Source organism: Ursus americanus, chromosome 7 (assembly GCF_024610735.1).
Source record: "Ursus americanus isolate L20-20 chromosome 7, mUrsAme1.1.p, whole genome shotgun sequence".
NCBI classification, from domain to species: Eukaryota; Metazoa; Chordata; class Mammalia; order Carnivora; family Ursidae; genus Ursus; species Ursus americanus.
Window position 1 is genome coordinate 47012040 of NC_142133.1, and position 24604 is coordinate 47036643.

The 24604-nt window shown below is 43.7% G+C and overlaps 1 long non-coding RNA gene across 1 annotated transcript; it reads left to right on the forward strand.

The window, feature by feature from the left end:
* Nucleotides 1-42: 42 nt before the first annotated feature.
* LOC123799638 (uncharacterized) lies at nt 43-10422 on the forward strand. The gene is made up of 2 exons (XR_006781669.2): nt 43-2637; nt 6432-10422. It is a non-coding gene; the product is annotated as an uncharacterized LOC123799638 (long non-coding RNA).
* The last annotated feature ends 14182 nt before the right edge of the window (nt 10423-24604 follow it).

Here is a 24604-nt window from a genome sequence, read left to right on the forward strand (position 1 = left end):
TCTGAACGCAGAAGTGGATAACAACTCAGCCGTTCCCCGGAAATGTGGCTTTGATCTAACATTAATTACAACGCCAGCTTAAGGAAAACTCTACGCGAGGCCGGTCGGCCCTTAAGCATTATGGGAAATGTAGTTTGGTGACCTCGACCTGTTTGTAGTTTAAGTGGAGGTTTGCGGGAGGCGGAGCGAGCCGCAAAGAGGTTACGCATACCCAGGGGATGGGGTGGCAAGAGGAATGAGGAGCCCGTGGCGTGGTGCGAAGAGCAGTGCAGGACTTTCCGTGTCCCTAAACCAATCTGCACTTTCATTTAGCTCGGCTGGCACGTGGAGAGGCTCATACTCCTCACCGGCCCCGCCCTGTGAGGACCTAGAAGAATTACCGATGGTAACAAAGTGAGTTCATGCTATAGTCCGATGAAGGTAAGGAAGTGACGAGAAAGATCAAAAGCTACCTTACTGACAGTTAATTTCTTGGAATTAAGAATTGGAATTTGGGTTAAACAAGCTATGATACAGCCTCTGAGTAGCACTAAGTGAATGAGTGACTCTTTCCTGCGGATCCTGGAGAACTGAAGTTATAGATCAAATGTGACTGCTCCCTGTTTAAACAAACCGCCCACTCCTGTAAGAGCTTTAGAAGGAATCTCAGAGTCCCAGAGTCAAAGGGTAAACAGGAGATAGAGTAATCCATCTCCCTGCCTCCAACCATGTTCCTGAGATTCCTCATCATACTCATCAGTGGAATTATGATCCTAATTTACTGAAGTAGTAATTATAATTTACACTGAGCTGTCTGATGTGTGAGTAGGATTACCCAACAGAGATTGCCCAATATTTCCTCTATGGCCCAGATACTGTCAGCCCCAGGTTGGACTTGACTAGTCAGAAATCCCTCCTTCATCTAATGTATTGCGTCCTTGCAATCATTTATTTAAATACTATTAGTGGTTTCCACACAGGCCCCGTATGAAGACCCATTTTCAATAGCAAAGTTCTTCCTGAGCCTTCACATGATAATAGTTATATTTTCAGTTTTAGTTAACTGGTAAAATGCATGATGACAAAAAAATATATAATTCTGGTATGATTTTAATGAATTTTTATTCCTGCAAGGACAGGGATTTTAGTTTGTTTTGTGTACTGGTGTATCCCCACCTGGCACAAAAAGAGAACTCATTATTTGTTGAGGTATTCGTTGAGCATTATTTGTTGAATTGATGGATAAGAAATAGTATATACATTTATTTATTGAATCCACACACAATGTTTGATGGACCTGAGGGTATTTCAATCACTCACAGTAACTACACCTCCACCATAATTCTATAGCTCATTAGTGGGAGACAGTTGCAGTAGATACAATTATACTACCCATTTTTATATGCAGATTGATTTTGGAGTCAAACAGATCCGGATTCAAATTCCAGTTCTGATGCTGATTTATGTGACCTTTGGGTCTCAGGCTTTCTCACTGAGATGGGCATGAAAATCCTTATCTCATAATAGTGTTGTGAGCAGTTAATGCATTAATATGTAAAGCTCTTTGTACCTTGTAAACATTCAGTAAATGGTAGTTATTACTATTAAAGATAAGAACTTTCTTCTTCACATGGCAGGATGATGTTTTGAAGTTTTTACTGATATGAGTAACCAGATGTGGAATAGGACATTTCCATTTATATCAAAACTTTAGCTAAAGCCCCAAAGCTGAGGACAACAGGACATAAGTAACTCCACATTCTGAGGAGGGCAGCCTAGGAGCCACCTCCCTCCGGATTTTGGTAAGAGGAGGTCAAACTTGTCTTTGGATTCTCACACTCACACCCTAACAGCTCAAATAAGCAAAAGACTGGAATTCATTGAATGAGGGAATTCTGGGTCATGAGTTGTCCCCTGAATGTTCCCCTCTCCCCTCACCCCCAGACAAGTTGGTGGCAGAGGCTCCTTACAAAAAGGACTGGCATTAAATCCAGGCTAAATCCCTGCAGAACCCCAGAATCCATGAGCCTACCTCAGTGCCCGAGAGCAGATAAAGTCAAAGAGCACTCAGGAAAACCTGAGTTTGGATGTCAGACTTAAACATACAGACTGATGCCTGGTTCCTGACTGGAGAACTCAAGGCTGGAGGCTGGCTAGAGCAACCTTGTTTGCAGGCAGGGCATTGTTTGGTATGGCAAGATGTGTAATATTCCCATGGGTAAAACTGATTCCAGAAAAGAAAGCTGAGCTTCCGTCTAAGCATCCTCTGCTGGGGCAAAGGACTATAGCATAAAAGACCATGGAAGATCCCCCAGAGACAGGAGGGAGATGATGGTGGGGAGGGGTTTACAAGAGGTCAGCCAAAGAGCACGTAAGTCATCAGGATACTATTCAGATGGAATTTCCTAGGCAGGGTGGGAGGAGAGGAGCCACTGAAAAACCCACAAAGAGCCAGCAATCCAGAGTGTAAGGACCAGAGAGAACCTCAGATTGCACCATTCAAGAGATTTTATCCAAACCATACCCCACCCCTGCTGGAGCCAAGAGCAAGGAAAATGAAGAGGAGGAGGAGGAGTAAAAGAAGAAGGAGAAAACAGACCTTGACTCCCTCCCAGCTGCAGGTTGAGGAGCCACAGATCATGCCAAACATCGGAGAGGGTAAGGAGCTTTGAATTAGGTATAAGATTTATGTTTTGAATTGGATTGAACAGGACTTAGAATTATTAATTTTTAAAAGAGGCTATTTTTCCAATGAATAAAAAATCAAAAGTTACAAAAAATGTGTATAGTGAGAAATCTTCCTTCTACCTGTTTCCCCACCATCCAGTTCTCCGTGGGTGAAATCAGTATTATCCAATTTCTTGTGCAGCCTTCCAGATCTATTTTGTGTATATACAAGCATACATATATATCCATCCTCCTACCACATCACTCTTTTGTGTTGCCACTAATGTGGGAGGAAAAGGAGACAACTGGGACTTAAGAACAGGGCTGGTGGAGGAGTTAGGAGCCCAGCAGTCAAGGCAACTGGTGTCCATGCTGACTACCCCAGGGTAGTGTCTTTTTCTGCTTAACTTAACCTGAAGTGGTCTCTGCTCTTTGCCACCAAGAATCTTGACAGGTCTGAGCTAAGTAAAGAGATTCAATCTATTGGAACAAAGTCTCTCATTTGCATTGTTTTTAAGGAAATAAATCATCTATAGTCTGATATTTATAATCAGATCAGACCAGAAAAGAGCATCTGACCAAGACTCGGGTGGAGTCTCTACTTGGTAAAGGAAATATGATTTTTTTTATATATATAAGAGGAGTTATAATTCTGTATTTTACCTTGATTTTATTATGAGCCCCCATTTTGCCAGGATTTCAGATCCATCTCCTTTCACCAGAGTTTTGTCTAAATTTTTGGAGTAGTGCTGGGGCAAGGTGGGTGGATGAGGTGGAAGAAGCATTTGATCCTCTGTCCACACAGGCAGCCCCTCATATGTGCATCCTTCTAGCTTTTTCTCAGCTACTGCTATATCATGCCTTCCTCCTATTTGCAACACTCCTTTTGGTCTAGCTCTATCAGCTGTCTCTGGGTTCTTCTCGGATACGTGAGAACCGCTCAGCCCCTCTGGTTCTGTGTTGGACATAGTAAATATCCCTGCTTGCCTAGACACATCATTTAGCAAAATCTTATAACCAGTTGGCGCGCTCTCTCTCTCTCTCTTTCTCTGTCTCTCCATCTCTCTCTCTCTCTCTTTCTTGGGGGCTACAAGTTCCTGGGCTATGGACCAAGTTATCTCCCCCCTCCAAATTCACATTTTGAAGTCCTAACCCCCAGTTTGACTGTATTCAGAGTAAAGAAGTAATTAGGGTTAAATTAAGTAAGTTAGAATTAAACACCAATGTTATTAGTGTTCTTATAAAAAGAAATACCAGAGAGCTCTCTCTTTCCACCATGTGAGGACATAGTGAGAAAGCAGCCATCTGCAAGCCAGCAGGAGAATTCTTACCAGGACACGAATCAGCCAAGACCTTGACCTTGGACTTTCAGACCTCAGAACTGTGAGAAATAAATCTGTGTTGTTTAAGCCACCCAGTCTGTAACGCTTTATGACAGACTCAACGCACTAATACAGCCTGCTTCATATAACCTTTTCGGTGATTCTTTTGAGTACTCACCTGTCTCCACCTTCAAGCAGAGGGGCTAGGGGGAATCAACACCTAAGCTCTCCTGCTCCCTGCCTCTTTCCTAGCCTGGGATCCTTTTCTGGTCTTGGAAACATTAACTCACAGTTTTGGCCTAAATCTAAGTTGTTTCTGTCATTCTCAGGGGCTTTCAGAAGGTACACATTCCTTTCCTGGGGCAATGGACTGAGAAGACCAAAAAGAAATTGATGAGGGGAAGGAGTAGAAATATCAGGGAGAAGAGGGTCCCAGAATAGAAGATGCTGGAAGGAAAAGCATCAGTTAATATTACGGCTTACCTTCCTGCTACAATGTGGACGTGCCGAAGCTTTGTATGTGCTCACCTAGGCAGTCTGACTGCCCCGTGGAAATGGAACAAAAAGAACCTTCTCTAGTGCCTTAGTTCAGGCTGCTGTAGCAAAACACCACAGCCTGGGTAGTTTATAAACAACAGAGATTTATTTCTCACATTTCTGGAGGCTGGACGTCTAAGATCAGGGTGCCGGCATGGTGAGGTGCTGGCGAGGGCCCTCTTCTGGGCTGTCCTCTTAATAACCTCACCTGGCAGAAAGAGGGCAAGACAGTGCTCTGAAGTCCCTTTTATAAGGACCCTGGTCCCGTTCGTGGGGTTCCACCCTCATGACCTCATTACCTCCCAAAGGCCCCACCCCCTCCTCCCATCACATTGGGGGCTAGGTCTCAACGTAGGAATGGGGGTCTTGGCCTACTTCTGCCAACTTCTTTCTGGGGAAAAAACAAAACCTCCAGCTGCCTTCCAAAAGGAGAAAAGCTGCCTCATCCTCAGTGATACGGGCACGCTTGAAGAGAGACATATTGTAGCCAAGAGAGGCTGGGGGGGCCTTTGGGGCCAATGATCCAGCCTGAGCCCTCAGACGCCACTGTCGGTATGACTAATCCCTTCATAAAACAAATGTAGAGAATAGGAGCTTGTATTCTTGCCCTTACTTATTGAAGATGGTATAGCACAAATCAGAAACACGTGACCTCAGACACAGCTTCAGCCTTTGGAAATGAGGCAGAAAGACCGGGGATTATTTTCAACTCAAGTGCAGCTTCAAAGAGAGGCAGAATGGCACAGCACAATCCTAAGAAAGAACCAGCTAACACCGCAGGCCGACTTGAGCAGAGACAGGCCCTTTCCCTCCCCCTTTACAGGGACAGGCAGTGCCACCATGGCTGTCCTGAGGGCAAAGAACTTTCTGAAATGCACTTGCATGGCCCTCCTGAAAGCTTCTTACACTTCTTTGAATGACTGATCCACTCAGCACCTGCAAAGGGGAGATTTCATCTGCACTGGATTCTTACAGGAGTGTCAAGAGCTTTGACCTCCCCTTTAGAGGAAGTGGTTTCCAAATAGAATTTCTTTTCCCCATACTTGAGCCCTGTTGCAGAATTCGTGCCCTGAACACCCTGGACAAGAGTATCCTGGGGCCCAGCTCCTGCAGAAGGGTAGGGAAGAGAACAAGGTTGGCAAGAGGGAGAGGTCCAGCTTTGTGCAGGTCCAATAATAGTCTTGGCAAATGTCCTTCAGAGTGGCCCTGAATTGGGCAAGATGGTCAGGCTTCTATACCCCTGCATGGATTGTCACCAAGGGGTGAGCAGCTCTGGGAAGGGTATGATCATGTGGTATGGTTGAGGCAGCCGTCTGTGTTCAGGAAATTCCTGAAAGGGTTGGGGGAGCTGAAGACTCCCTACCAACAGCATTCCCATTAGGAGGGCAGCGTGTCCTTCACTGAAGGGGCATCTGGGTGGTGCATCACAGTATCCACCAGAGGCCCCTTCCAGGAGAAAGTCTGATAGGAAAGCAAGAATCAGTCCTCAGCAAAACCATAAAGAAGACAGCTTGGTTTGAGTGTCCCTCTTTTCCCCTTCTTTTGAAGGCTGACTCTTCTCCTTTTCCCTAGATAGCCAGTGCTCTCACGCTGCCCAGTGCGGGACCCGGCCATTCTCTCACCACCTCTAAGAACTTTTCAGGGCAATGCTGTCTCCTAGGGATTAAATACACTAGGACTTTGGCCTCCTTTGATAATCCCTCCCAAATTACATGTTTGTTGTCTATTTTAACAGAGATTGCCAATGTCTTCACACAAATGAGCAATTCATGTTGAGCATTTCTGGAATTATATCCAGGAAAGCTGTTTTTCCACCTGCCTCTGATCCTTCTAGAATAACTTTCCTTCTTCATCAAGTACATCTTCTGTAAGTTCTCTGTATGTGTGTGTGTGTGTGTGTGTGTGTGTGTGTATTATTTTTTGTAGCAGATGAAAATCCGGAGTACCAGGAGAGAACAAGATTCCCTGAGACTCTGGAATGTAGCTGAAGACATTGTGACACGTGTCCCACTCTGCAGCCTGGTAGAGGGGCAAAGAAGAGTCCCAGGAATTAGTGCTAAAAGGAGAGAAAGCAGGGCTCAGAGATCTATGGAAAGGAAAGAAGAGGATTCTTGGGAAGCTGGTTGTGGCCCGAGAAAGGAGGAGATCCATGTTCCTGGAAGACCAAGCACTCCACAAAAAAACAACTCCAACAGCTACCAGGTTATGGTGGCTCTGGCCCAGGCTCCATCACTCATCTGTGGTCAGCATTATCATTGCTTGGAGCTACGAAGGCTGCCTTTTCCACCGGGGTTTCATATATTTGTGCAATAAGAGAGAGTGTTGGGCTTTGAAGTCTGATATCCCGACAGAAGTTGAAGGGAACTACGTGGACCCAAAAGGATGCACACCTTTCAGTCCATTCTGGAACATTGTCTAACATGCCCTCCAAATTATTCCTTCATTCTCTAGAAAGATGAACCTTTATTTAACTTCTTTCATGGTTAATACAAAAGTAATATACTTGTTCATTACAAATTTTGCAGGTAATTTCTACTTTGGGATTTATTCTTTTCAATATCTTCCACGTGTTCTCCAAGGTTAACATTATTTTTATAACCAGAAAAAAAATCGATAGTTTTTGTTTTTTTATGGATGAAATGATAGGATTAGGACCCAAACTGTGTGAAGTTCTCTGTTAACTTGTAGATTTTTGTCTGGTAGGGATGTAAATAGTTTCTGTCTGGCAGAAAACTCATCCCTCAAAGTTTATGTTGTCATTACCCTGTTGGATATTTCCCAGTTGTATATGTCACTTGGAAATCTCTGTGCCTCACTTTCTCTTATCAGTAGGGATAATAATAGTACCTATAGGTTTGTTGTGTGGATCAAATGAGATACTCCACATAAAGTGCTTAGAAAAAAGACTATAATCAATAGTAAACACTCAATGAATGTTGCCTGTTATTAGAAGTTCATTTAACTGGAAAATCTAGGGTGTATCCTTTAGGTATAGTGTGAGTAAGTCATGAGGTCTTGTATCCTCAGAATTCCAAATGAACCCTTCACTAAGAGCGTGCGTCTGTCCTGGTTCCTCTAGCAAGAACACTGGGACTACGTGATTGGACAGCCGTGGGTGCGGTCTTCAGTGCAGGGGCCAGTGGGGCGGGCAGCAGCGGGCAGCAGGTGTTCCAGGTAGAGGCAAAGACACACAAGGGACTCCATACCCTGGAATCTGTGTCCCGCTAGCATGGATTAAGACCCTAAAGTTGTACACAACCCCAATCGTCCTGCTTATCTCTGCTGCATGATTTTAGGCTAAGACTTTCAAATGCTTAATAACAACTAACATGGTATCTTTCCTTAAAAATGAGTCTCTATGTACTGAACCCAAAGACAGGCAAGATGAAATGGTAAACAGGAAGGAAACAAGATTTAGATTGAAGAACAAATGAAAATATTCCTATGTGTCCATCCAGTTCTGGTGCAGGGGACACAGCTAACAAACACAGGGAACAGAATATACATGGGCTTCCCCGTCAGACAGTCCAGTGCTCTGCCCTGGCACTCACAGCAGTATCAGCTTGGAGAAATTGCCTCCTCTCTCTGAATCTCAGATTCCTCGGTTATTTTTAATGAAGTTCAAGGAGCGACTGCTAAGGTCTGCTTTGTTCCCCATATGCAGAGAATAGCAAGGAGATCTGATTTTCTGTTCCTCTTGATGCTTATGACAGTCTGAAGGGGGCAGAAAATGCCCCAGCTGGCTGTTTCTCTGACAGAAATAGGTGACAGTGGTCCAGGCTGTGGAAGTCCATGTTCTCAGGCAACACCGATTGCCAAGCCCCCCTTTCCTCCCAAGCAGTGTCCCAGTGACCCTGGAGTACTGGTTCAAGACTAGTCCACCTTACAGATCCACCACCCTCTGTTGCTGGTGACCTGCGATTCCTAAACAACTGTCGTTCCTCTACACCTGCCTCTAAGAGAGGTCCCACCCTGTGATCCCGGGGAGGTCCACCCTACTCATCTAAGGGAAGCTGATTTCAAAAGTCCCCAGGTGATTTCTTGCCTCTGCTTTTGCCGTGACGTAGGTGGCAGTTCTCTTGCTAAAGAAGGGGAGAATACCACCCCCCGTACACATGCATACCTTCACAGATTTAATCTCTGGGGAGTACACCTCTTGTATGGCTTCCACAAACCATACATTTTTTGTGTAAAATATGGATCGTAACACCTACCTCCCAGGGTTATCATAAGGAATAGAAGCGACAATATGTACAAAAAGTACATGGCACACTTCCTGGCACATATAAGCTCCCTGGTACTGAACTGTTAGTTCACCTCCCCTCTGATCCAACTAGTTATTTTTATGATGGTAATGCCTCTGGGTAAAATAGATGACCAAAAGTTTTGGATCTTCCTGAAAGTGACATAAAACCAGTCAGGCACTTAATGTATCAAGCTATTGAATATGATCAACTCATTTTTAAAAAGGTAGAGAGGGGCACCTGGCTGACTCAGTTGGAAGAGATGTAACTCTTGATCTTGGGGTTGTAGGTTTGAGCCCCATGTTGGGGATAGAGGTTTCTTAAAAATAAAATCTTAAAAAAACAAAAAGAGAGAGTGCAACCTGTTGCCTCCTGAGGAAGCTGACAGTGGGTTGTCTTCCTGGAGCCTTAAGCCCACCTGGGGGATCTGTGCAGCCCAGTTGTCCTCACTCATGACAGGAAGCAACCCCAGATCCACAGCTGTTGTTTCCAACAACTACCGTCTGGAGGCCGCTCCTCGGAACAGACTTGAGTGTCGCTGTCAGGGCCTGGCCGGTGCGGCTCCGAACGGCACTCCAGGTTTCGCAGTGAGTTTGTTCTTGCTGTCAGAGGCAATCACAGTGTTCCAAGAGTACAGCTTCGGTGTAGAGGCCGAGGAGAGCTTCCATACCTCCCTGCCTGGCTGGCTGGCTCCTGCCAGCAGGATCCAGGCCCCCAAGAGGAAGCAGTTAAGAACGCAGGTGTCAGACACAGGAGAGGTGGCCAACACAAAGCAGAGAGGGCAACAGGTTTCATTGAACTCCAGGTTCTTCTTGCACTCCATTTTATTCCGAAATTTCGTCAGAACTGGGGAAGCAAAAACTCTGTCATCAAAAACAATATGCGAACGCGAGTGAAGAGAAATGACATGCCCTAAGTCATGTATTTAGAAAGGAACAGATCAAGGATTATCACAGACATCTCTTAACCTTGTCCACTCTGAGTCAAAGCAACCGTTGGAGCCAACAGGAACCACTGGGGCACTGGCTCAGGGATGCTTCTTCAAGATCTAAGCTATCAGAATCTCACAAGTGAGGCATCTCAGGAATTTATATTTTTATTTTTATTTTATTTTTTTAAAGATTTTATTTATTTGACAGAGAGAGAGACAGCCAGCGAGAGAGGGAACACAAGCAGGGGGAGTGGGAGAGGAAGAAGCAGGCTCATAGCGGAGGAGCCTGATGTGGGGCTCGATCCCATAACGCCGGGATCACGCCCTGAGCCAAAGGCAGACGCTCAACTGCTGTGCCACCCAGGCGTCCCAAGGAATTTATATTTTTAAAAAGCTCCCCCAATGCTCCTCATGTAGCCCCTGGCATGTGGCAGCTCCCTGGTTTTGACCAGCAGTCCTTAGGAGTTCATACTTAACACCTTGGTTGTACTCTTTGTGCCATACACTGGAGCCCGGTGAGCTGGTACTGAGGACAACAGAATGTTGCAAAGAGAAACAGTGTTTCAAAGTATTTACCTATTGAGAAACAATTAGATATTGGCTCAATCGTGTTGCATTATTCTCTCTCTCTTTGATGCCCTCCCCCCACCCCCATATACAGTCATCTGGCATGATCATGAGATGTCAAGAAAGAAGACAGCAAAGTCTTTAAGTTGTTTTTTGTTTTTGTTTTTAACTTTTGTTTTGAAAGAATTACGGATTTATGGGAAGTGCAATGATAGTTCAGGAGGTGGAGGACGTCTTGTTACTACTGAATGGTGGTGAAAGTTCCGGCTTCCCACTTGGCCAATTCTGACACCATCCAGGAAGGGAGGGGGAAGGGTGCCTCACTATTGCTGGGTAGGGATGGAAGTCCAGCATACCACATGGCTTTCACCGATACCCTTTTGGGGGAGGGGGGAGCTTTATTATTACTGAGTAGGAATGAAAGGGCCAGCTCCCCACCAGGTCTTCTTTGAGGGGGCAGGGGGTACCTTGAGCAAGGATTGAAGTTTAGGTCACCCCCTTGGCCTTTGTCGACAGGGGTGGGGACGGGCCCTGTTTTTTCTCCATGTTGTTTGGCTGGGGTAGAGTGGTGTCTTTGTTCAGAATACTATAAAAGAATACCATAGACTGGGTGGCTTACAAACAAGAGAAATTTATTTCTCATAGTCTGGAGGCTGGGAAGTCCAAGATCAAGGGGCTGGCAGATTCACTGATGAGCGCTCACTTCCAGGTTCATAGACAGATGTGTCTCCATGTTCAGAAATCTTCAGTCACCATAGGATAAATATTTGTGAGATACTAAGTGCTAAAAAAGAAATTAAAACTGTGTTTTTACACAATATCAACTTGGTGAGATAAAGTAAAAAATATTTTATCTTAACTGCTAGCACCTCACCTCAAACTCTCTTTTCTGCCTCATTTTCCATTACAGACATTAGCTTATCCTCTGTATATCTTTACACTACTCAATCTCTCAAGCATATCCTAACATTTTCACAATTCTGTGACTTGTACCTTTGCTTCAATTATAAAATAAAAGGATACCTTGAGAGGTCATCAGTGGTGAATAAGCCTTAAATGATACCAAAATAAACGTGAAGTTTTAGAAAAATGTAAGGAGCTATTGAAGTCTCCCCCCTGACGTGGGAAAGAGGATACGAAGCCAAGGGCCAAGAAAGAATTCTTGAGATGTCTTTGGTGCAAAAAGGTGGTTGTATTAAAGCGTGGAGATAGCACCCCTGGGCAGAAAGAGCTGTAGTGGGGTCAGAGGGAGTGGCCCATTATATACTTTCAAGTTGGGAGGGGGTTAGGGATAGCACAAGCCTCCCAGGTATTTTGGCAACAAGGTTTCCAGGACCCTGAGGGGGCTAGGTATTGTTGAGAAAAGGTCATTTTTTACTGTTTGGTAAACCGTTAGTCAAGAGACCCTTCTGATGTATATCTGTGGGTTATATGCTTGGGGGATGATTGCCAGCATGTGTCTTGAAGGGTAGAGATAAAGGAAGTTTCCAAAGGAATTTTTGTATGTTAAAGTAGACTTACAAGATCCTGGGGGTCTGGCTAAAATTGCCTATTGCCCTTAGCAACGTTTTAACATGGAGCTGAGTCCCTAGAGGAATGTCACTCTGCCTGTTTCAAGTACTTGTCAATGGGCTGTCGCAGTAAGGAAATTTAATAGTTTTTCTTCTGCCTTTGTTTCCGACATCACCCCAACCCCTTTCCAGCTATCCTCACCCCTCAGTCTGTAGACTGCTTGCCTGTCTGTTACTTCCTACACCTCAAGCTTCCTGCTGTTTACTATAACCTCCTGCCACTTGGGTGCAGTGGGGGAAGGGAGGGAGGGGAAGAGCACGCTGTGATTGCCCAAGGCCTTAATCTGCCTCACCACTTTGAGCTGGAAAAGTAAGGAAAGGGCTTCCAGAAGGAGGTGCCTAGCTTGATACGTAGCTGAATCATCTTGTCTCCTGGTTAATAGCTAACTGGCTTGCCTCCTTTATTGCCCAGGCGGCTCGGCTATCTTCCAGGGTTGCCTGGCTGTTTGCCTTTCCCATGGCAAGAAAGGAGGAGTTTTCTGTCACTGCAAATGCAATAGGAGAACAAAACATTGAGCAGATAAAGGACAAAGATGCCAAAGGAAACCTGTTCTACAAAACTATCTGGATTCAGTGGTTGAGAAGGAATAAAATGATTAGAACCAATCAATCATTTGTTCGTTCATCAAATATTTATTCAGGATCGCCTCAGGGTCTGGGATCAACACACGGTGGTGAGTTAGATAGTGAGCAAGGAGGCTTTCTGGAAAGGCTCCAGCTGGGGGCGCCAAAGGAGTCAGTAACAGCCAGACCACAAGTCAGACATTACCCTAGCTTCACACAGGTTTTCGTTTCTGTTTATTACTCCTTCACCGTGGACAGAAGTAGCAGCAGATAAGGTCTGGGGGTTAGGAGACCTGGGATTTTGGTCCCGGTACTGATTAGAACTTTTAAAGGTATAACTTCTGTATGCATTAAACTTCCCCTCTGTCAAATGGTAACATGTTTTGTGCCTCTCCTATATTGTTCAGCACTATTTTGAGGATCAAATGTGGACAATAATAGGAGATGCTGAGTAAATAGATATTATCACATTAGCTAAGTGCCTCCAGTTCAGTCACGCCAGTTGTACATGGCACTGCCTCAGCTTTATAATGAATGAATGAGAAAACCCAACTTATCCCTGACAGCTTGAGAAACTGCGATGTTATTCATGCCTCATAGCCACATGGAGTCCGGTTCATACTGTATCCCTGGATGACAAAAAGCAATTCTTGCAGAGCCAATGAGCCATTGCCTCTGATCCTTGGATGGTGCAGACAGAACCCAAATTTATTTCCTGCATTAAAGCCGTAGACAACGCAGGAAAGATTTGTTGCTCATTCCCAAGCACTTGCAGACACTCAACAAATGATGCTAATGATACTGGCCATGAATTAGGGGCCTGAAGTCTGCCCTTGATGAAATCCTGCCAGACTTTCACAAACGTGATTTGGGCCCATTGGAAGAAGCAGCCAGAGAGCAAAGAACAAACAGCCTCCTTTCCCACGTCAGCAAGGAGAGCTGAGGTCAGCCTGATGCTGAGCTCTTCGGACCTGGTACCAAGTCCCTGCCTATGATGAAAACTGCAGAGGAAAGTACATCTCTGGGGACAAACATCTATACTAGGACATCATCACCCTGTGGGATATTTATACGGGTCAAAGCTGTCTTTTTAAAGGGGTTCTGTCTCTTCTTTTCTTTGTTAACTGACACACTCTAAAGACTCCAGCCCACTTTTATACTCAGTTTGGAGAATAGACATGAAATGAAAATTGTCCCAAGAAAATAATTCACATGATTATCATTAGTTATTTAAATATTTCTTGAAAGTTTAGTTTGCCTTCCCCCCCTAGTCAGAGGACAGGAGCTACATTTTATACTTATGTTTCTCTTGGGTATCTGCCCTGCTACATCTCCCTCCCCCCAACCCCCACTTCTACCCCTATGCTATGTACACAATAGGCAGTTAATAAATGCTTGTTGGTTTTTTTTTTTAAGATTTTACTTATTTATTTATGAGAGAGAGCACAAGCCAGGTGAGGGGCAGAGGGAGAGGGACAAGCAGACTCCCCGCTGAGCAGGGAGACCGACATGGGGCTCAATCCCAGGACCCTGGGATCATGACCTGAGCCGAAGGCAGATGCCCGACTGGCCAAGCCACGCAGGTGCCCCAATAAATGCTTGTTAATAACCAACTGCAAAAACTTGAATGTTTATAAGCAACATTATTCATAATAGCCAGGAAGCGGAGACAACCCACATGTCCATCAACTGATGACTAGATAAATAAAATGTGGTCTATCCATGCAATGGAATATTATTCAGCAATAAAAAGAAATGAAGTACATGCTGCATCATCGGTGAGACTTGAAAATGCTGTGCAAAGTGAAATAAGCCAGTACCTAAAGACCACATGGTGTATTGATGAGGGAGCAGAAGGCTGGCTGAAGACAAAGCATAAACTGACACCCTGCAACCCTCCCCCACCCCCTACTCCTGGGTGGGACCTGTGTGACATTCTTCCAGCAAACCCCCAACCATCTTAATGCTAATGCCTTGCTAGAGGGAAAAACACCTTAACCTGACAATTGCAAGGCCTCCCAGTATCCTTTGAGTCTTCTTTAGCATATGAAAGTACTTTCCCAACCTCCCAGTTTCCTAACCTCCCCCAACCCCATAGTATATAATCAGTCACCCCTCACAACCCGGGGCAGCAGCTCTTTCTGCCCAAGGGTCCTGTCCCTGTGCTTTAATAAACCACCATTTTGCACCAAAGATGCCTCAAGAATTCTTCTTGGTCGTTGGCTCTGGACTCCACCCCACTGAACCTCACCTGTATTCCAAAACCACATCAGTATGATCCCTTTTATGTGAGACGTCCAGAATACGCCTATCTATAGAGATGGAACTAGACTGGTAGGGGATGAGTGGTAAAGGATATAGGGTTTCTTTTTGAGGTGTTTGAAAAGGTTCTACGATCAACTGGTAATTGTCGCACAATTCTGTGACTGTATAAAAACCATTGAATTATACACTTTACATGAGTGATTGTATGGTATGTGAATTATAGGTCAATAAAGGGGTTACTTTAAAGGAAGAGCAATGCAGACATGTTTACAAAGATGGGCACAGAAAATAAGAACTGGTCTAGATGCCCAAAGGTAGGAATACTAGGCAGGTATCCTCATTTCCTGGGGTGGCAGTAACACATTACCACCAACTTAGTGGCTAAAAAACAACACAAGTTTATTCTCTTTCTGTTCTGGAGGTCAGCAGTCTGAAATCAAGGTGCTGGCAGTGCTGCGTCCCTCACGGAGGCTCGGTAGGAGAACCCTTTTCTTTTCTAGCTTGCACAGGTCACCCATGGTCCTTGGCGCGTGACCCTTTCTCTCATCTTCCAAGTGCGCCACACCCAACCTCTGCCTCCCTATCACTTCTTTTTCTAACTCTGGCCGTCCTCCCTCCCTCTTATAAGGACCCCGATGATGGGCCCACCTCAATGATCCAGGATGCTTCCTCCCATCGCAAGCTCCTCAATCACACCTGCAAAGGATGCTTAGGTGTGAAGAAAACCACCAACCTGTTTTCCAAAGTGACTCCCTTTTTGGATTCCCACCAGCCATGTGTGAGAGCTGCGGTTCCAGCTGTGTTTTTCGGGTTTTAGTCTGCTTACTTTGGTTGCTGTAGCAGGCACACTTTCCCATGTGGCATCTTTCTGCCTTTACTTCATTGTCAGTAGAACTCTCTGGCGGGTGGGGGAGGCAGGATATGTCTAGCCCTAGGTAATGGATCATGATAGTTCCAAGTCACTGATGACAATACTGTTTCCTGCCTGCTCAGCCTCCCTTTAAGCTAGATGTAATCTTTGGCCCCAGTTCTGGCCAATGAGACGTGAGAAGAGATGTTATCTAATACAGAAACTTCTGGAAGGGCTTTTGCTTTTTCACTTCAAGGAGACAAATATATATATCCTTTGATTTTACTATCTTATTTCCGTCTTGAATGTGGACATGATGGCTGGGACTGCAGCAACCCTATTGCCATCATAATGAAAAGGCCAAGAGAATCATAGAAACACGTAACATCCATGACCCCCCCACACACAATCACCCTGTTTAATTAAGCAACTGTTGTGGTGTTCTGTTACCTGCTATTAAATACAATCCTAATGGATACAGCCTCTTCCTTTCACTAACGTGTGGAAGGCAAACACTGTTAGTTAATGCACAGGATTTTCCTTTCTTTCCCTTCATCTTTGTTTTGTGACCTGCATATTTATCTTTCAGACATATTGCTTTGGAGTTTATTTTAGGGAGGACCCCATTGTGAGAGATAATGAAAAGTTAGTGTATTCCGGGTCTGCCATGTTCAATGAAATTTCATGGATTTTTACCTTCATGAGTTGTGCTATCCTTATTTTAAACAGGGAAACCCAAGCTGACTTGGAAACTTTCTGGATATAGAGTATAGATTTAAAAAGCAGACCTATAGAAGAGGCAATACCATTTGTGAGGCCCACCAGGACAAGTTGATTACAAATAACTATTCAAACTTATGCTTTTTAAAAAAGTGTTGGAGCTTATTGACTCATACAACCAAACTTTGGCAAAAGAAAAATAGCCTTAGAGATAATGGATCTTGGCATGAAAAGCCATTGGGACTCCAGACTTAAAAGTCCATTTTTCATCTCTATGTGGCCAACTTTGGCCCTCCCTTTCCAGAGGGGAATATGGACTCCAGGAGCTCCAGGCTCATATTCTAATAGCACCATGCTAGAGAGGAAGAGAGGATTCTCTCACTCAGATCCACTCTTTGAAATCCAAGAGAAAGGCTCTGATCATCCCAGCTTAACTCATATGCTTACCTCTCAGTTTGGTTTTCCTATTTGAATGTTTTGCTTTCTGTCTTTTGTGTGGGAGATCTTCCATGATTTGTCTAGTAATCCTTAGTTGTCTGCTTATTTTTGAGAGGGAAGGTCTAAAAACATGATTGAAACCTCTACACACCCAAGTGGAACTTAGTTACTGTGAGCTTCACCTCAAAGTGAATTTGGCCGGACCACTTAATGGAAGAACCTTCACTGTCTGTGTATTCAGATATTTCCCCTTGGGCTGGTCAGATTCCCCAGAGAAGATTCTCCTGGTTTCCTGCCCAGAAGTGTCTAACTGACAATGTTTTGAAACTAGGATAACTAACTCATCCTGGTTTGTTCACAACTGTCCTGGTTTTAAAACTGAAAAGTTCCTATCCTAAGAACACCTATAGTCCCAGGAAAATTGAGATGGTTGCACAGACAATGCCATTATTCTGGGAATTGAGTAGTGAAAGAGGGTTGGGTGATCTCATCATCTTGTGTGTACACATTCAGGTAACCCACTGTTTTCATTATGGTACCCCACCCCCATATATACCTAGTGCCCCTTAGTCTAGAGACCTTCTGTCTGACCCATTCCAGAGAATAAACTTCCAGTCTTCTGGGATTGGGGAGGGTAGAACAGACCTGAAGAACTGACCACTTCCTGAACAGACTGTCAACCAATCTCCTTATTCAAGTCCCCTATTTCCAGAAATGTCTGGTACCACCAATTCCAGAGTCTTTGGGGCTTCCATAATGTGTATCAAGTTGGTTATTATCTTTCCCCACCATTGCTAAGAATCTACCCTTTTTTTTTTAAGATTTTATTTATTTAGTTGACAGAGAGAGAGACAGCCAGCGAGAGAGGGAACACAAGCAGGGGGAGTGGGAGAGGAAGAAGCAGGCTCCCAGTGGAGGAGCCTGATGGGGGGCTCGAACCCAGAACACCGGGATCACACCCTGAGCTGAAGGCAGACGCTTAATGACTGAGCCACCCAGGCGCCCCTACCCTTTTTTTTTTTTTTAAAGATTTTATTTATTTATTTGACAGAGAGACAGCCAGCCAGATAGGGAACACAAGCAGGGGGAGTGAGAAAGGAAGAAGCAGGCTTTCAGTGGAGGAGCCTGATGTGGGGCTTGATCCCATAACGCCAGGATCACGCCCTGAGCAGAAGGCAGACGCTTAATGACTGCGCTACCCAGGCGCCCCAAGAATCTACCCTTTTTGTGTTTGTTTAATCACTTACCACTCATATTTCTGCTTTCCAGAGTCCAAATTTTTATAGCTATTGTCCCTTCTTCCATTCTCCTAATTTCTCTGAGCTTATAAATTGAAAAAAATCCTTTTAGTAGGGCTTTAGGGGGAAATGAAAGTGATCAGGTATAATCAAAATGCCATATTTGCCTTCCAGTCTTTTTAAACACCTTTTATCCCAATATCTCAGTGCCTTGGGGAATGTAGATCTCAGAGCTCCCTGCTATTGTCCACTGTGTGTCACTATCTTCTACCATTATTAACTATCTTCTACAACTTATTAACTCTTTATGGTATTAGCTTACTGATAATGTCTTAACACTATAAAAAAAGATACAGACCATGAAATCACAACAGAGGTAAAAGTTGACAGCAATAAGGAGTTTCCTAGAAGTCTTCATCTACTCAACTTATAGTACAAAGAGAGCCATAATAAATAAATAAATGGGTGTGGCTGTGGTCCAATAACACTTTCTTTTTAAAAAACAGGAAGCCATCTGGATTTTACCCATAGGACAGGATTGCTAACCTCTGTTCTACACTATCAAGATTCTGGCCCCCATTCCAGAGTATATGGATTTGTGGGAAGGAGTCCCACACCAACACAGAATTCTTGGACATCGCTGGGCATCCCAGAATTCATCTCAATTCTGACTCTATTTATGTGGAACCTGTGACAGATCCCACAGGTTAAGGACTCAGTACCACAAGACTGTCCATATCCCCATCTTGACTCTAGCCACAGGCCCATGTTACCACCTGTGCTCTTGATGGACCACTGATACACTGCTGGTCCCAACAGTCAATTCATTCCTGCAGTTCAATTAATTTGTTAGAGCAGCTCACATAACTCAGAGAAACGTTGTACTTACTAGACCACCATTTTATTATGAAAGGATATCACTCAGGAACAGCCAGATGGAAGAGATGCCCTGGGCAAGGTAGGGAGAAAGCATGCAGAGCTTTTTTGTTCTCTCTCTCCAAATCTCCAAGTAGTCCCTAACCAGGGAGCTCTCTAGACCCTGTCCTTTCAGGTTTCGGTGGGGGTTTTACTACATAGGCATGGTCGATTAAATCGTTGGCGGTTGGCAATTGATTCAACCTCCAGCCCCTCCCACCTTCCCAGGTATTAGCAGGGTGGGACTAAAATTTCCCACCCTCTAATCACATGGCTGGTTCTCCTGGCAACCAGACCCTAACTGTGTGCGTTTGAAATGTCACCTCATCAATCTAACAGAAGACACTTTTAGGGCTCTCGTCACTTAGGAAATTCTAAAGGTTTGAAGAACTCTGTGGCAGAAAGAGTGGATGAAGACCAAACATATATTTTTTTATTATAAATCACAATATCACAACTATATAGAGACAATATATTACATATACAGATTTTATACTATACAGACTATATACCATACACATTTTTTAACAAAATGGGTTAACACTGTGCATAATATTCTGAAACTCACATTTTTTTTACAAGATTTTATTTATTTATTTGACAGATAGAGACAGCCAGCGAGAGAGGGAACACAAGCAGGGGGAGTGGGAGAGGAAGACGCAGGCTCCTAGCGGAGGAGCCTGATGTGGGGCTCGATCCCAGAGCACCGGGATCACGCCCTGAGCCGAAGGCAGACGCTTAACGCCTGCGCCACCCAGGCGCCCCTGAAACTCACATTTTTACTTAATATATTGAGTACATTTCCCCAAGTCATACATACAACTTTACTTCATGGTTTTAATTAGCTACACCAATTAAACGTGTATCATAGTTTGGATATTATATTTTATTTAAATGTGGCTTTAATAAAAATCTGTGTGCCCTTGATCAAATATTTTTAAGGTAGATTTCTGAAAGAGAAATCATCTCCAAAGGGTATGCATAACTTTAAAAAAAATCAAGAAAGTCTGCAAAGTTTTTCTTCAAAATACTGTGCCAATTTGAACTCTGTGATCAAGAACCTTGGCCAGACCCAGACGATTTGAACTCCTGGAGCTAGAGTTATAGAGTTAAAGGGGGGGCCCTGACTGGCCCAGTCTATGGAACACGCTGACTCTTGATCTTGGGGTTATGAGCTCAAGCCTCATGCTGGACGTAGAGAGTACTTTAAAAAAAAAAAACAAAAAAACTTAAAAAATAAAGTTTAAAGGGTCATCATTATAGATGCCAGAAGATCCGCTATGCAGTGAGACAGATGGTCCACGAGGAAGCTGGCATGGGATGGCCTTTTACACACAACAGCTTCAGGCCCGAACATGGATAAAGGGGTGGGTTGTCAGCTCAGATTGCTGTAACTAAATACTGTAGTCTTAAACAAGGGACACTTATTTTTCACAGTTCTGGAGGCTAGAAACTCCCAGATCAAATCGCTGGCCAGTTCAGTTTCTAATGAGAACCCTCTTTCTGGCTTGTAGATGGCTATATTCATGGGGTGGGGGAGAGAGAGAGAGAGAGAGAGAAACCGAGCTCTCTGCTGTCTCTTCTTATAAAGGCACTGATCCCATCATGACGGCCTCACTTTTAGGATCTCATATAAACCTAACCACCTCCCGAAGGCCCCATCTCCAAATACCATCACACTGGGGGTTAGAGCTTCAACATATGAATTTTAGGGGGACACAAATATTCAGTCCATAACAAAGGAGAGATGCTAAGATTAGGTATTCAGGAATAAATGAAGATAAATAAATGAATAAAATAAATATTCACAGCAGGAGAACTGATCTGGGACCAAGCCAGGACTGGTTGCTTGTTCAGTTGTAAGAGTCCAGGACAGTAGTCAAGCCCTCCTGCCTGGGCAAACAGGCATCTGTTATGTGGTTAGGCCTGAAGAACTAAGGCCTCACTGAGAAGGACAGGCTTGGAGACAAAGGCAGGACGGAGTGGACAGGCTGAGAGTAGAGGCACCCCCTACAGCCAAACTGAGGGAAGAGCTGTCTCTGCTGAAGGATGTGGTCCTAGGAGAAGGGCCTGGGAGGGACAGGAACCTGACCCCACTGGGAGCACAGGCCCCAGCCCCCTCAGCCCAGGGCTCCCATGGTGGTCTCTCTGAGCTCAGGACAACATCAGCAGTCACATGCGAATGACCTGAGGCTCTGGGACCATCAGCATTGATTTGTTTGCTCGATCTAGCTTCTCTATTATGCACCATTTAACAAAGATCCTGACTAATGTCTGATTTCCAGGAAGAAAAAGGAGCCATTAATAGAATTTCTAGATAAAGGAATGTCATTTTCCTACTATGCTCATTGTGTCACACCATGTCTAGAAACTCCCTTGCAGTTCTGAAAGCCATTTTTAGTGTAGAATTACTAGGCATTCTGCAAACATATCCTACATAGACTAAGGAGACTGGAAGATCGGGAGGGAGGGATTCAAAGAAGGAAGATTAAAGGAAGAACATTTCTGCCTTCCAATATTTGAAAAGATCATGGGGGCAGTTTGCAGAACTGGCAAGAAAGTAGATTTTGTCATCTACTTAAAAAAGAATTTTCGGACAATTAGAACTTTCCAACCCTGGCATAGAAGTCATACATTTCCTGTAACTGGAACTGATAAAAAATGACAAACCTGCCTTTCAGACACCATTCCTGCCTTGTGTATCCAGTGGACCTATTGGACACCCATTCCGTTCTCTTCAACAGCACTACTCAGATTTGATATGCAATGAACCACCTGGGAATTATTAAAATGCAGACCGATCCCGGAGGTGTGGGGCAGGACCTGAGATTCTGCATATCTAACAAGCTCCCAGGTGATGCCAAGGCTGCCGGTCTGTGCATCACACCTTGAATAGCAAGGCCCTGTGGCTGAGGCTCTCAGACTTACTGTCCATTGGAGTCACCTGGGAAAGGGGCGCTAGGGAAAAAGGTAATGATGCCTGGGTCTCTCACTCAGAGAGTTTAGTTAGCATGAGTCTGGCCTGGGCATCAGGAGTTTTCCAAGTGGTCCCAAGACACAGCTAAGTTTAAGGACCACTGCTCTTAGCCTTTCAAAATCATTCAACACTGGCTCAGAGATTATTTCTGCCAAGATCTTTAATTGAAATGCAATTATCTGAGGTTAGCCAGATCTTCTTACTTACGCATAGTTAACCCAGCACAACATTTTGGAGGAAAAATGTGTAGTAATTATTAATTCTCACAATATGTGGGACATTAGACCACAGAATGCCTCTAGTCCCTTCTGAATCTAAGATAACTATGGCGCGGATTCAAAATCTGTGATTCGAAACCTCCTTTGGCAGTACATCCATTTGACCACAAGGTGGTGATAAAGTAACAAAATATGATCCAACCAATCTCTCAGAAACCTGCGCTCCTGTGACCTATGCTTGCAGAGCATATAGTTTCCAACTCTGAGAGACCACTGGTCACAGATTCCTTTGAGAATCTAACAGCTTTCGACAAACATACACCCACCAATGTGAACGCAGTTTTAAGCAGTTCACAGACCCTGAAATTAAACTTCAGCCAAGGCTAAAGATGAGTTCCTCCCTCCCACCTCATCTCCCCATATAAATTATATGCAGCCTCTAGCTCTCGTTCCTTCACCCATCTCAGCAGCTGACCCACCTCCTGCTTCAGAGAGAAAAAGAAGAAATCAGACCCAAATCCACCAATTTACCTAAGCCACTCCCACGTTCCTTTCATCTGTGTGGAATGGGGTGCCTTGTCTTTTTGCAGAAAGCCAAATCCTCCACCAGCACTCCTAATCTTTGCCCTGGCCTCCAGGCAGGTTCATGGTACCTCCACTCTATGTTCTTATATTTTCTTGTGCTAATTTTAAAATAACTCATTTTCTCAATACCAAAACAGTATATGGATTTTATTTTTATTTTTAAATATACAGAAAAGCAAAGGGCATAACAGAAAATACCAGTAAATCTTATAAACATTTATGTCTTTATTCCAGAGGGTTGCTGTTTATATACATTCTGTGCTTATAAAATTATGATCATGTTATGCTATATGGTGGACTATATGGTGGACTATATTCCGGAATTTTTCAGAATATAGTCCACCATATATATAGCAGAATTCCCTGACTCAATATTCTTGCTCTAGGATCTTATAGAAATTTGACTATTTAAGTTGATGGATCTGAATTTGTATCTCAGCGTGGCCACTTACTACCTCTAAGTGATTTGGGTAAGTCATGTAATCTTTTTAAACCTCAGTATCCCTGGGGCGCCTGGGTGGTTCAGTTGGTTAAGCGTCTGCCTTCGGCTCAGGTCATGATCCCGGGGTCCTGGGATCAAGCCCCGCAACGGGCTCCCTGCTCAGGGGAGAGTCTGCTCCTCCCTCTCCCTCTGCCTGCCCCTCCCCCTGCTTGTGCTCTTTCTCTCTGCCAAATAAATAAATAAAATCTTTTAAAAAAAATCCTCAATATCCCTATTAGTGGAATAGGTACAATGATACCTCTAAAATAACAGAAAGTTGTTGCAATAATTAGTATTATGGTGATAAGTACTTCACAAAGGGCCCAGAATATAAATCTTAACTGAATGTCCAATAAATTTTAACCATTTTTACTTTTACTGTTAAAGATGTGACCTTTTATAACCTAATTCTTATAAATCTCTCATAGCTCTTCAGCTATGAAATGAAAATTTCAGTTTTGTTGGAATTTTTTGAGAGAACAAATGCAAAGTACCTAACATAGTACCTGGAGCATAGAGAGCACCCAATAAATCATAAGGATTATTATTATTTTTTAATGATTTTTTATTATATTATGTTAGTCACCATACAGTACATCCCCGGTTTCCGATGTAAGGCTCGATGATTCATTAGTTGCATATAACACCCAGTGCACCATGCAATACGTGCCCTCCTTACTACCCATCACCGGTCTATCCCATTCCCCCACCCCCCTCCCCTCTGAAGCCCTCAGTTTGTTTCTCATAGTCCATAGTCTCTCATGCTTCATTCCCACTTCTGTAAATCATAAGGATTATTATTATTATCTATACTATGAAAAAATCAACAGGGTATACATAAAATGCTTTGTCTGCACTAATTTAGTAAATATTAAGTTGATAATAAAGATGATATCTTGCCACATTAAAAAATAAGCTTGGAGAGATTTGATGAGTAGCTTCTAATATAGCAATACGTTTACTGAACTCTATGTGTCAATGTCTTCTACCCCTCATTTTCCTTGGCTCTTAGAATGCTCTCAGCTGCATAGGTAACATTAGAATACAATTACCTTCACCAACTAAAAAAAAAAAAATTCTGGGACTAAGAAGCAATGGCCTTTGTCTCTACTACGTAAATGTTGAAGGGAACAGATTATTCACTGCACATCTGAAATGAAATTCATTTTATAAATGTGTCTAACACTGCATATTATTCTGATGTTATGTTTTGATGTATTGGGTTGGCTTTAATTTTTTTAAATTACTAGTTTATATAAATTATTATATTTTATTGGCTCTGATTGGCTTAATGTGTACCTTTTATCTCTGGTGAATTAGTATTTATGTTTACATTTGAGTTGTTTTTGAATTGTTTCTAAACTGAAGTTACTCCCTTGATGTTTCCAGTATCTGATTAGGGATTAGGAGATCTGTATTCTAAGTTTTGTCTCTGCCATGACTAGCTGCCTAACCTGGAGTAAATCACTCTCTCTCTCTCTCTCTCTCTCTCTCTCTCTGGGTCTCAGTTCTTTTATTAATCAAATAGAGGAGCT